The sequence below is a fragment of the Gorilla gorilla genome, chromosome 14 (assembly GCF_029281585.2).
Source record: "Gorilla gorilla gorilla isolate KB3781 chromosome 14, NHGRI_mGorGor1-v2.1_pri, whole genome shotgun sequence".
Classification (NCBI taxonomy): Eukaryota; Metazoa; Chordata; class Mammalia; order Primates; family Hominidae; genus Gorilla; species Gorilla gorilla.
Genome location: NC_073238.2, coordinates 32,482,761 through 32,497,008, shown reverse-complemented (window position 1 = coordinate 32,497,008; position 14,248 = coordinate 32,482,761). Strand labels below are relative to the sequence as shown.

At 38.6% G+C, this 14,248-nt stretch overlaps 1 long non-coding RNA gene across 1 annotated transcript; it reads right to left on the bottom strand.

Annotated features, from left to right (window-relative positions):
* Positions 1 to 6,697: 6,697 nt before the first annotated feature.
* LOC129526088 (uncharacterized) lies at positions 6,698 to 10,908 on the bottom strand. Its single transcript, XR_008670697.2, has 2 exons — positions 9,647 to 10,908; positions 6,698 to 9,341 (listed from the first exon to the last, which is right to left on the bottom strand). It is a non-coding gene; the product is annotated as an uncharacterized lncRNA (long non-coding RNA).
* Positions 10,909 to 14,248: the final 3,340 nt, after the last annotated feature.

The following is a 14,248-nucleotide window of genomic DNA, read 5'->3' as shown; positions in this document are numbered from 1 at the left end:
CTGTGGAAAGCCTTTACTATGTCTGTAGTCAGCATGATAGCTTGATCTGCTTTTAGTCTTTTCTTCTTTTCATTTAATCTTAAAGCTTCTGGAGATAGTCATTATTTTACTGCTGAGCCCTTATTTTATTTATCCAAATTATCTATAACTTTGGCCATCCCAAATTGATACACTATTGTAGATATGCAGATTTGAATGAGGCTCTAAAAACTATTGTTATCTTTTTAATTCACTGCCAGCATGTCTGTTAATACTGCTAGTTGTGAACATTTCTCAATATAAAGTAACTTTTGTGTAAAAGTTGCATAATTAATATGCCTGGAATGAGTTATGAATGTCTTCCTAAAGAACAAAGGCCACCTTCATTGTGATGGCTTTTTTCTTTTTCTTTTGTATTTTTGTTAAGCCATTCATGATCTGTGCATGCCTGCACAGATGATACTTGCTTAAGGAACTAACACCAAAGCTCTAATATAGTAATAATCTTTGGTATTTTGTTTCTCATCTTTATTACTGGGAAAGTAAAAATTAATCACTCATGTAAATTAATAATCCAATACTGACCTCTGGTGTGTAATGATGAAATTGCTTACTGGATGAACTAGTGGATGCTTGGGAAGAGTTTTATGTTTTAATATAAGAACATCTTTCTCCAAGCAAAGAAGCTTCCTAGGCTATAATTACAAATGTGGAAATTGGGAAACGTAAAACTAACTAACTGAATGTAAAGAATGTATCTATGGTAGTTTATAGTAGTGGGTAAGTAAAAAAGGAAAAGAGAGAACAACTGACACTAGAACTGCCCCATTCAAAAACTTTTTTTACAATTCAGCCATCTTTTAAGAAACTAAACACAGTGAGTTGAGAATGAATGATGTACCCTCCCTCACTTGACTATATTTGCATTGGACTTTAAAAAAAGAGGCTGTTTTGAATTTCTGTGAGTCATCTCCTCAGGTGGTAGATGTGTTTTCATTGCCTGCCACTCCCCAAAGTGCCTCTCCATTTACTTCAGACACAAGGTCCCAAAGTCATAATTTTCCAGTCTTATTTGCTCATCTTTATGATCTTGTAATTTTCTAAAGCCATGCCATATGCCTGCTTTATAATTCAAAGGCCTAATATTTGTTAGGCTGGTTCTTGATTCAGGTTTCTCATTCTCCTTCCTATTTTTAGTATGTGTCCTTCCCTCACACTCTATGCTCAAGCCAAATTATCTATCTAGCATTTTCCCCCATTGGCACCTTCTGAGCAGAGGTACTGCAGAGTGCACAGATAGGGCTAGAATGAGTCAGTCACTTTGCAGACAGAGGTGTAAGCCATGCAGGTTTAGGCCTCTACTGCCACCAGCGACCCTATTGCTGGCCTAATCCCTCCCGTAGCTGTGCTCATAGAACCTTAGAAATTTGTTACCTGTTGAGGGAGTATCGCTGGGCCAGTCATCAATGAACCCCGATTCCAATTTAATCCTGGCGCTGCCCCTGACTTTTTATGGGACTTTCTGCAATTCAGTTCAACTCCTAGGCTATGAGATTTCTATTTTCTAGTCTGTAACAAAGGGTCACTAGATTAGACGATTTCTGACATTCTTTGTAGTACTCCAATTCTACAACTCTATACATGTGGATTCAGGAGGCTAGCTCAAACCCTGGGTTCTTCACTTCTTGCAATGCTCTCTCAATTCCCTTCTTCTCCCATCCTCTAGTTTGTCCAGATGTTACTGTACTTGTGTACTTCCTATGTATACTAAACCATTATATAGTCTACACTCTACTGTATCTATTTGTCTATCTTTTTTCCTTCATTGAACTGAGATATGGTCGGCTGTTACTAGCTATCAATGGAGGGAATGAGAAAAGACTGCATATCTTGTCTTTATCCTGCAGGTCTGTCTCTGCCACATATTTCTGAGGAGATCCTGGGCCTGGGAAACTTTGGAGTCAACATTGACCTTTTATCCTGGTTCTATAAACCAGATCACATGCAAGAATGTTGCCTCTTAAAAATTCTCAAAAGTGATGAATAGCTATAGTCCATGCTAAAGGAAAATGGAGAACACCAGGTTGTTAGTGAGAGCTGAATCACTCTGAGTTATGGAGTGAGAAGTTTTATTAGGCTGGTGCAAAAGTAATTTGTGATTTTTGACATCAATTTTAATGGCAAAAAGTGCAATTACTTTTGCTCCAACCGATAGTTCCCAGAGTCAGGTAGACTAGGAAGTGGCATTCAGAAAGCAGAGACTGGGAAGGTGGAGAAGACTTAGTGAAATGATTTGAGTTTGCAGACAATGGGGTGAAGGCCCAAGGAAAGTTCCACACTCTTGGGTTGGCCATAGGAAAGCATTAAAACTCAGAATTTAATTTGACTAAATTTGTTTGCCAATTCAACTCTCAATTTCTAATTTTCAGTAAACTTTTCTATCCTCACAAATGCTTTACATGGGTAGGTTTTTGTGGAAAACAATAAAGGTGATGAACATTCTATCTGGGTCAATGGTTCTTGATCTTCAGGACGCTTTAGAATCACTTGGGGAACTTTTGAAATCTGGATGCTGATGTCAGACTCCTGAGTGATTACAACAGAATCTCTGCAGGTGGCACCCAGGAATCGGTATATCTTAAAAGATCCCAGGTGAATCGAATATGCAGCTTGCTTTGGAATGAGTTAATGTGAAACAATAGACTACAGTGATCAACGTGAACTAATCTGAGAGACTCCTCGGCAATCATGTCTCCTTTGTTCTTTAATCAGTTCTATTTCATCTTATTGGAAACAACTATTTTAATTTTATAAGCCTCCACTTTTCTCAAAACTTCCAACTCCAATGCCATGTATACTCTCAACTAATGACTTTCCTTCTACCTTTCGGAGATAATTGGAGCTTAACATGAAAAATTTCTTCATTTCTTGTCACCAAATCTGTAAATGTGTTTTTTCTGAATTATGTTTCACTAGTGCCTTTCTATCAATATTTGACCATCCAAAGTCATCCATCTCTAGAAAGTAACAATACAGAAATATAGACCTTGTGTTTGTTGGAAATAAAATAACACTAACAAAGACCTCTCTGAACCAACATAGAAAAGAGAACACAGTTTATTACTACATGAACATGGTCAGATTTCTATGCACGTAGGTACTACAAAAGTGACTAAAATGTCTAGGCAGACTTTCACATAATTTATTTAGCAAAGCAGAAGTAAGAATAACTTCTCATCTCCTCAAGAGACAAAGGGCTACATCCTAAGATAGTCCTCTTGTGAAAAACTCCCAAGTAAGTTTTGGAGGCATTTGTTTACAATTCCAAGGGTCAGAAAGTCCCCATTCTTCCACTGCAAAATCAAAAGCATAAATCTGTTATTTGGACCTATTAAGATTTCAAGGAAATACTCTAAGGAAGACAGGATGGAGAGATAGTAACCTCCAACCTCAAAAAAGTCATCATTTTACCCTTATGGTGTGCTTTGCTTGGTATATGCATATGTATTTCTTAGCTTTGTGAAGTGAAAGAATCTAGAAGCAATGACACCCTAGTAGAACACCTAGCCTCTAGACCTTTGTATCCAAACACTATTTCTCCATGAAAGAAACCTGTGCTCTTTGGGGAAATGATTAATTTTTAGAATAGGGAAAAATGGTTAATTCCTCCATCTACAGAGGAAGGCTGCCTCATTTGGATTGAAGCCACAGCTGAGTAAGGGCTTCAATGCATGTAGGTGACCCACGTGGGGTGTCAGAATCAAAAAAAGGTGAGGGAGCATCCAGACAGAAGTATTATCCATCACCTGGTGTCTAAACCCCTCAGGCTAGTGGGAAGATAACACCCATGTAAGGCAGTGGCACAGAATGGGATAAAAAGGATTTGCATGTAGAAGAGTCAGGTCACTGTGGGATTGTCTGGTGTAAATAGACTGAAAGGGGCATCTGTATAGGAGGGCTCCAAGGTGCCAGGTATCAAAGCCAAAGAACAGGAGAAGGAGTCCACACAGAAGTGGTGGCAGAACCCAAGCAAGATGAAAAGGGCATCACCGCAGTGATGTAGCAAGGTTGGAGTGTCAGAGCCTGACTGAGCAGAGTGGGGTGAGCACCCATGTCGGTTTAACCCAGGAAGGATGAGAAGAGTGTCTATGTGAAATGGATGATAATCTAGGGAGTAGATCAGAGCCCAGGGATGGCATCCAAGAATGACGGTGGCCAAGCATGAGGTGTTGGAGTCAGAGTAGAGTGAAGAAGGTAACTACACACAGGGGTAGCTTAATGTAGAGTGCCAGGGTCTTGAATGGGGTCTGAGGATTAGAGAGTAACAGGGTGTTAGTGGGAATACAACCAATGCTGATAGTTGTGTTGTTAACATGTAGGAGAAACCTGTTTGTAAGGAATAAACCCCAAAATATTTGGTGGTAATTGGGAATCAGGTCAGTAACTTATTCTCTAATGGTTCAAGAAATTTCTTTTTGTATTTTACTTGCAAATTTTGTCTAAAGCTCAATATATGAATATATATACTTTTATGAACTGGCAAATAGCAAATTCATTCTTAGGTGTATTCTCAATAGAAATGTATACATACTGAAAAACTTCCTGTTTGGATGTTTGAAAGGAACCACTACATTCCATAGAACATATTTACATGGGGCTTTTATTTAAAGGCAAAGGATATGGTGCAGCAAGTGAAAGAGAGTGAGGGCATGGACTGGGAGTCTGAAAGACATCCCATGTTGAAAGCTACCCAGGGCTCCAAGTATTCACAGACACAGAGTGTGCATTCTGTCTCCAGTGTCAACCACCAAGATTCTGTGCTAGGAATCATGCTTTCAGGAGGGCTTCAAGGAGAAATTCTCCGCAAGCCTTTTATGTCTCCTTGTCCATGTAATCAAGCTAGGTTTGTCAAACCAATTAGGCCAGTTGTAACCCATCAGTGAAAAACTGACCCTGTAGGTTGCCAGGAGGCATTTCCTGACTTTAAATCATACGTGATAAATGTCATTGCAGTTATCTTCACCAAGAGTAAAAAAATCCAGATATCCAGGTTAAAAGACAAAGCTTTTTCTGTTCAGCTATAAATCTGCACATATTTTTACTAAAAAAAGAATATTTAAAGCATCGTATTCATAATAACAATAACAGAAGCCAACCCAAATATATCTATTAAGAGAAGAAATAGCAAATAAATTGTGATCTATATCTACATGGAATACTATGGAACAATGAATAAATATGCATTATTGTTACATAAAATAACATAGATCAATATGGCAAATAATGTACTGATAGTCCCTTTATATAAAGTTCAACACCCAGGCAAAACCAATCTCTTGTGTGAGAAATTAGGATATCGGTTGCCTTTGGGGTATTAGAAAAGAGGAATGGGCCAGGCACAGTAACTCATGCCTGTAATCCCAGCACTTTAGGAGGCTGAGGTGGGCAAACTGTTTGAGGCCAGGAGTTCAAGGCCAGTCTGGCCAACATGGCAAAACCCTGTCTCTACTAAAATTACAAAAATTAGCTGGGCATGGTGGTGAGTGCCTGTAATCCTAGCTACTTGGGAGGCTGAGGCATGAGAATTGCTTGAACCCAGGGTGTAAAAGTTTCAGTGAGCTGAGATCACGCCACTGCACTCCAGCCTGAGCAACAGAATGAGACTCTGTCTCAAATTTAAAAAAGAGTAAGGATTGATAGTGAATATAAAACAAGGTGAGAGTTGCTGGTTATGTTTTATTTCCTCTCTTAGCTGATAGTTAAATGGCTGTGTCAACAATGTAAAAATTCATCAAGCTTAAAATTTGTTCTTAGATGTGCATATGCAATATTTCAATAAAAGTGATTTTAAAATATTTTATATAGGGTTGCACACATACACACACACATGTGCACACACATACTCGACATTTATACCTGCTTTTGGAGTCTTCTCAACAAATCCATTTAAATTAACACTGAGTGGGTAGTGACATTACAGCATGTGTTTCTTTATTCTCTACCTTTTAAAGTTTTCTTCTATTATTTCTGTGAGTATTTGTTTTCATTTTTCATCTTTTATCTCTTGGTGACTCATTTAGATGGATATCACAACTTATGAATTCAAATTCCATTTCACTTAATGTTTCCCTCATATTTTTCATCTTTTTATACATTTTTAAATTTATTTTATGAAAATAGCTGAGGTTGATCCTCAAATTCAACTTGAAGGCAAAGGATGTTCATGCATAAAGTACTAGGCAGTTACTTTAAAAAATGAGACAGATTTCAGTCTTGTACATGTGCTATAATGTAAAAAAATCAGATTATCTTTTTTTTATTTTTTATTTTTTGAGACAGAGCCTCGCTCTTGTCACCAGGCTGGAGTGCAGCGGTGCGATCTCAGCTCACTTCAACCTCTGCCTCCAGGTTTCAAGCGATTCCCCTGCCTCAGCCTCCCAAGTAGCTGGGACTACAGGCACACACCACCATGCCCGGCTAGTTTTTTGTATTTTAGTAGAGATGGGGTTTCACCATGTTGGCCAGGGTGGTCTTGATCTCCTGACCTTGTGATCCACCTGCCTTGGCCTCCCAAAGTGCTGGGATTACAGGTGTGAGCCACTGCACCTGGCCCATATTTTTAAATTAAAAAATAGTACAATTTATGTAGTACAAGACCTTTAAAAATATCTCTCTGTGTGTATGTGGTCTGTGTGTCTTAAAAATGAGTGCAGGCAAGTGTATTTCTAGAAACATACTTTATTAGTTGGGTGCATTGGGTTGCAGGTAACAGAAAACATTCTTATAGTGACTTAAGCAATAAAGTCATCCAATTTTTCTACATAGCAAGACCCCTGGAAATGGAGACTAACAGATTTCCTGCAGCAGCTCAACGGTGTCAATCACCCAACTTCTTTCTGTTCTGCCACCACAGCACATTCCATTTTCATTCTATGTAATTCCTCACAGTTATAAGATCACACACAACTAACACAACTTAAATAATTATGTCTTTGAACAATAAAAACCAAAGAAAGAAAAAATTTCATATATTTGGCCATCATTTTCATTAGAGGTCAAAATCCTACTAATAAGCTCCCTCCTTTGGCATTCTTCCTAAATACATTGTATTAGCTGGAAACAGGACAAATATTCATCTCTAAATCAATCACAAGCAAAGGAATTACATTAACATTTGTATTAGTTTGCTTTTGCTCCAATAATGCTTAAGAAACATGACAAGAAGTTACTGACCGATAACAGCAAGCATTTACTCCTTGCTCATGAATTTTGCGAATTGGTTGCAGCAGTTCTACCTTAGACTACAGATGAGAGTCAGGTGTGCTCCAGGTGTCTCTCATTCCTGGACCCATGTTGAAGGACACAGACTACTTAGGGCATTTGATTTTTATAATGCTTTATATATATTGATTTTTATAATGCTTTATAAGCAAGAGTTGAAGAGGAGAAGCTTCTTTAAAGTTCTGCTTAGTTACTTCTATTACTATTAACCTACCCAAATTCTATTGGGTAGAGCAGTCACATAGCCAAGCCCAAAGTCAGTGATACAGGGAAATATTCTCTTTCCTCATTAAAAAAAGGTAAGGATGGGGAGGGAACAAGAATCATCTTTTTTAATTATTTTTTTCTGAGACAGAGTCTCGCTCTGTCATCCAGGCTGGAGTGCAGTGGCACAATCTTGGCTCACTGCATTCTTCGCCTTCCGGGTTCAAGTGATTCTCACACCTCAGGCTCCCAAGTAGCTGGGATTACAGGTGCGCACCAGCATACCCAGCTAATTTTTTGTATTTTTAGTAGAGAGGGGTTTTGCCATGTTGCCCAGGCCGGTCTCGAACTCCTGAGCTCTGGCAATCTGCCCGCCTCAGTTTCCCGAAGTGCTAGGATTACAGGCGTGAGACACTGCACCTGGCCAGAGAACAAAGAATTGTGAACACACAATACAATCTACCACAATATTCATGGCCTAGACCAACCATGGCTCATCCTCCCAGATTGGGAGAGGAATCCATTGTCTATGAACTTGTTGCAACAATACAAACATAAACAATCTATGGTCATTGTAAACAAGAAATAAGGAATTGTGGCTATTGAGTAGACAACAGTTCAATGTTGACTTCTCACTATTTAAACAAATTAGACTTTTTTTCTAATTGAGAAAACACACAAACTTGAAGAAACAACTCCTATATTGATGAAAATAGCAGTGATTTATTTATTAACTAAATATTTTAATTCAACAATTTAGAAAGAGTTTTTAATCTTCCACAAACAATTCTACCTTATTTTAAAAAGGCTGCAATTTATATATATGGGACATTCATGTCACAGTATATCAGACAACTCTCTGACACCTTGGGTGCCCAGTTTTCTTTCAGGCAGGACATCAATATTTATCCTCTTTTAATTCTGGCCCATCCACTGGCACAGACTGGTCCCTTATGTTATTATCATGAGCTAGTGATACAGGAAGAGAAGCATTGCTGATCTGTGAAACTGGACAATACATTTAATCTGTCTTGGTATTTAAACCACAGTAGGCACCATGTTTAATTGGGTTTATGAAATGATATCTTGTTCAGGGCAAGGATCAATATTGAAGAGGAGCTATATTTAATGCTAAATTAAGTGCCCAAGTTAAAGCTAAATTGTTACACACACAAGTCAGTAATTTCAGAACTATGACTTGCAAATAAATCACAAATTGACCTCTTTGAGCACACTGCAGGAAATACTTTGTGTGACATTATATGGCACTAATTGTAAAAGCCAAATCTGACTTCTTTCCAATTATATGTCCAAAAATCATAACTGAGAATTCTCTCTCTTTGGATTTTCTGACATTCTTTCCTTAGTATTAAGGTAATGAATGGCTTCAAAGCTAAAGTTATGGGAAATGCAAGAGCTTATCCAATAGTTAATATCTGAATCTTAGGGTTTATCAACTGTAGCATATCTAAAGACACAAAACGCAACTTCGCTGATTTCCTGGATGCTCTAGATGTGCAAATACAAACCTCACTGCACATGGAAGTGCCCTATCAGGCACAATTTTCATAAAGGGAATTTAAATAGCTATTTTAATTTGCAGACCAGACTGTGCATTCCACGAATCTAAGACTAATGAGCCACTTTCTCAGATAATCACTTCTAAATAAACAAGGTCTTTTGCACTGACCCAGGAATCTGCATTGTAGCTGAAAAATTAATTATACCAATATTATACTAGGCATATCTACAACAATACAAAAGAATGTTCTCTCCATCTCCAAAGTTAGATGTTCATTCAGATGAAATGCAATTTATTCATCTGGGAAGTTCTAAATGTTTTCCTTTGCACCTCTAAATGAGCAGAAAGATATTTCCTTTTAAGAAGAAAAGAGAAAATCCATTATTTTTACTTTTTCTTTAATATATATAAAAATCAATAAATTCCCAAACTAAATTTCTCCCCTACTAATTTAATTTGGAATAAAATTAGAACCAATCATTATGAGCAAAATGTTTTCAATTAAGACATAATTAATTAAATGTGCAAATGCAGAATACATTTAGATGGGCTATCAGATGACTGATTATACTGGAAATCTAATTTTACACTTAAATTGCCAGCCACACACTTCATCTTGAGCTGTTGATCCATAGCAAGTTACCATAAGTTAAACCTTACCTCTGGAGGAAGCAGCCTCAGTGGACAAATTTTTCCTGCAGTAATTCTATGACCATGCCATAGTATCTGTCTTTAGAGGGTAGTCAGAGGTATCTTGCTTGAAGGAGCTTCATTCTTGCCATCCTTCTTGTTTTTCAAACAGCATTTTGTTTGATTGTAAATAAGTGATGCATGTCTTGGCAAATTGTGAAAGAAAGGCCTCTTCTACTCTTTTCTACTTACCCTTTTCTACTCACTTACTCTTTAAAAGGAAGTTGATAATCAAAGTATTAATGTGTGAAAAGGTACTGAGCTTTGAACAATTTTTGAATTACTTAATATTGCATTTTAAACTGTCTAAATTATAGATACAAATGTCTGAATCTATACTTGCTGTTGGTGTTTATGGGTTAAGTATATCCTCAAACTAACCAGGATAATGAATTTTATTGCCTCACAGATAGAAAGGATGATTTAGCAAGGTTTGTAATTGATATGCATCCATGTTGCTCTAAAAAATGAAGAGATTCCCATCACATAGTTTAAAAAATGTATAGGTCCAAAAATTGGCTACAGTCAATAATTCTTCTCTAAATCTGATGTTATTTAAGTTTCCTGAATATTTGAAAAATTTGTAAAATTTTTTCAAGGATTCTAAAAAGTGGGTGATTGAGGAGGAAAGCAAAAGTTGTCAGCGAGAAGCATTTGTTGAATGTCTACTATGTGCCAAGCAGTGCACTTGGTATTCTCATGTGTCATGTCTTTGTGTATCAATTACTAATCCATAGGTTGATGCAAAAGTCATTGCAGTTTTAACCATCATTTTCAAGGGCAAAAATCGCAATTACTTTTGCACCAAATGAATATCATTTCTCAGTCCCAAGCCAATGCTTCTATACCTGTTTTTTGAAATGTTTAGTTGGACATCTATAACGGCCTTCCATGAGGCAGCCTACTGTCTCCCAGAGCATGATAAGGAAGTTCCTTGGGATAGATATCTTTCTAGCCTGAATTATAACAATTTGCATTTCAGCCCATTGAATTAGACATTTTTGTCTTCAGATAATTTCTTTGGAAATGCAAATGTTCCTCAAAGTGTAGCTACCTATTGGGTCACTGAAGCTTTAATATTAGCAGGTTTGCTGGTTCGCTTTCTTCAAGAATAGTGGATATTTTGCCACAAAGGGAGAATAGGAAGCCAGAGTGGACAGAGGGGAACAAAAACAGGGATAAATACAAGGGAAGGAGATAGCTGGTATTAGCATTTACTACCCCATCATTATATGTACCTTGATTTGTTCCTGGAGTTGCTGAAGGGTGGCTCAGTTTCCCTTTTCTTGTGTAATTCTTTGATCCAGTTGTAGTCTGACTTTTGAAAGCTGACTGTAGAAAGAGGAATATTTAGAAAAACAGGCAAAGTGATGTTATGGTTTAAAATCATCAAGTGGGAAATCCAAAACCATGGTTCTCAACCTTAGCTACTCATGGAAACCACCTGGGAAATTTTTAAAAATACTGATGGATGGGTTCCATGCCCATAGATTTTTAAAAAATTCTTCCAAAGGATTCTGATATCCTAATCAGGATTGAAAGCCACTGCTCCAAAGAGCTTGACATAATCAAATGAACATTTATCAGGTGTTCACAAGGTTTAGGAAGGCCCAGCACAAAGCAAAACCATAGAGACATTGAGTACTCTTTTGCTTCAGCATTCAGCATCCAATTCCAACTTCATGCTTTTCCTTACTTCCAACTTCCATCTTTGCCCCGAGCAACCTGTGCAGGAAACCAGCAGTTTCCCTGCTCCACTGGACATCTAAAGACTATGGTGGTGATAGAAAATGAGAGTCATCAAAAAGGTCCAAGTTTAGTGAAGATGCGCAAAGGGAACCAGCCCTTCCCAAAGAATTCAGTGAATGAGCCAAGATTCTCCAGAAACCGCTCAGCTTTGCAGTGATAATTTTCTGTGAAGACATAGACTGAAATGGGAATAAGAGATAGAATGTTGAAAAAGATTTTTCTCAGAATCCACATGTAACCTTACAGAAGGCAAATAGAAGGGTTAGTGAGATACATGGAATCATGCAGCTGAGGTGAGACAATGTAGGAAAATCAAGCATGAGATAGGAAATCAGGATATTGTGTTTCTTTGTGAAGACTCGGTTCCCTCTAATTGCTCGTAAACCTAAAATCCCTACTTCATTCTTTGTAACATTTTTCCTCATTTCTTTCTGGAATTTTTGGATTCCATGCTTTTTAAGATGGCTTGAGAGAAAGACTTATCAGAGTCAACCTAACAGGCATTTACTAAGACACTACCAGGGGTGAGACCCTGAGTAAACAATTGTCAAATTTGAATATGTGGTTAGAAACACCTGAAGGACTGCTGGGCCCCACACCCACAGTTTCTGATTCATTGAGTTTGAGCTGGGACTTGAGAATTTACATTTCTAGCAAATTCCCAGGTGATATTGATATTGCTGTCTGGAGGCCACACTTTGAAGACCACTGCCTCTACGAATGGGAAAAGAAATTAGATATCAGCAATCTCTCCTTAATGAGATTGCTTAAGGCTTTGTATTAGGGATGTACTTTGTCATGGAACATGTCATATAAATGACAAACTGAGAACACTGGCAACATATTTTAAAAGTAAAATATAGTGCAATACATGCCAGAAGTTCTGAAAAGGATAAATAATTAAGTAGTGGTGAGGCAGAAGAGGCTAATTAGAGATGACAAAGAATAATACAAAAACCATGGGCCACAGAGCCAGGGGTGGCCTGGAGCTGAGCTGAGCTTATTAGGGGACAACTGCATAGGTGGACCTAAGGGCAAAACTGAAGGTTTTAAATGCTATGAAGTGTAGGGCCATGCTGCTGGTGCTAATTAAGCACTGAGAACTACCTTTCATACAAGGCTGAGATCTGTACATGAGAGCTGAAACAGCCTCTTGCTTCTTGATCATGAACATCTTCAGTTAGATCCAGAAAGGGTCTAGTGAGGGTAGGTGGGTTACTCAAAATCCCTAGTGTTTAATTAGTTTTAGTTAGTTGAGACTGATTGTGATGAAACACAACATTTAACTTTGCTATCTCCTAGGCAAGTGCTGCCAGAAATAAAAAGTCTCCTTTTTACAGAAAAGAGAACATGGAAAGGCCGTCCAGAATTCAGTCTCAAAGGCAATGCTGGGCAGGGACTGACAAAGGGTTGAGGAGTGTCCATTAACCTGGGTATTGGTGATGGAAAGCATATCCTGAAATTGGAGATAGCAAGACCCTTGGTGAACTGTTGAGCAGACTGGGTTGAATTCAGTGAAGGATCTAAAGGAAAAATAAAAAATATTAATGCTTCTATGTAGTATTAAAAGTTGTGACCATAAGATAGCAAGTATAATCACACACCAAAAAATGACTTTTCTGTCCCAAGTGAGTGGTGGGCTTCAATGTAGTCACCCAGAAAACATTAAATATTCGTCATATGTTCAAGATACATTTTGAAACATCTAAGGAAATAGAAATTATCACTTTGTTACATGTGCATGTAGGTACACACACAGAGTATTACTCAGTGAATTTTTTCAGCTTTATTCTATATAATTATATATTTTTTCCAGCCTTATTCTGCCTGACTATCCAGATTTTACACTGTTTAGATCTGGCTGTTTCCAAATTGCACAAACTGTCTCGAACTGAAATGGACAGAAGGCAGGCAAATACTGGTAGAAGAGGGCAGGATCTTTGGCAAGGGCTCCACCCACATGCCTGGACCCGCAGCCCAAAGTGAGAACTATCCCTGTTTCCCACCTGATTGTTGCCTTTTGGCCCACCCCACACCACCCCCTATCCTGTGCCCATAAGAACCCCAAGCCCCAGACTCAGTGGACACACACACAGAAGAGAGAAGTGTCTGGATATTGAGATGAGAAGAAGCAGCTGGAGGTCAGGGACTATGGTCAGAGAGGAGTTCAGCTGGAGACACCCAGGCTCCAGGGGAAGCTTATCTTCCCGCTCCATCCCCTTTCCAGCTCCCTTTCCCACTGAGGCCCACTTTTACCACTCAATAAAGTCCTCCACATTCACCACCTTCAATTTGTTCATGTGACCTGATTCTTCCTGGACGCTGGATCAGAACTCAGGTACCAAGACAGCAAAGTGTAAAAGGCTGTCACCCTGACCATCCACTGAGCTGGTTAACACTTAGCCATCCACAGACAGCAAATGTTAAAGGAGCACTGATTGTAACACATGCCCTCTGGGGCTCTGGGGGTCACAGACAGCCCCTCCCAGACCGCAGAGCTAAAAGACCATTGTAACACACTTTGACACTGCTGCAGAACCCACACAAAGCTTGCTCCCACCGGAGAGGAGCCACAGGCCAGTTCCACATTCATTTGCTCTGGTTCCCACACCCATCCACTCATGTGCTTCCTTCCATAAGGGATTCAAGCACGGTAAACAAGTAAACAAGTCGCTCATGTCACAAGTCCCGCAAAGGGGTCAAGGGAACACTCCTGTTTCAGAACCATTGAAGAAATTCAAAGAATCTGTGATAAGCTTCTTACCAGTGCCCTGGGATCTTGTGATTTCCCAGGATAGAAATCAAGAGAGTTCACCAGAGGCA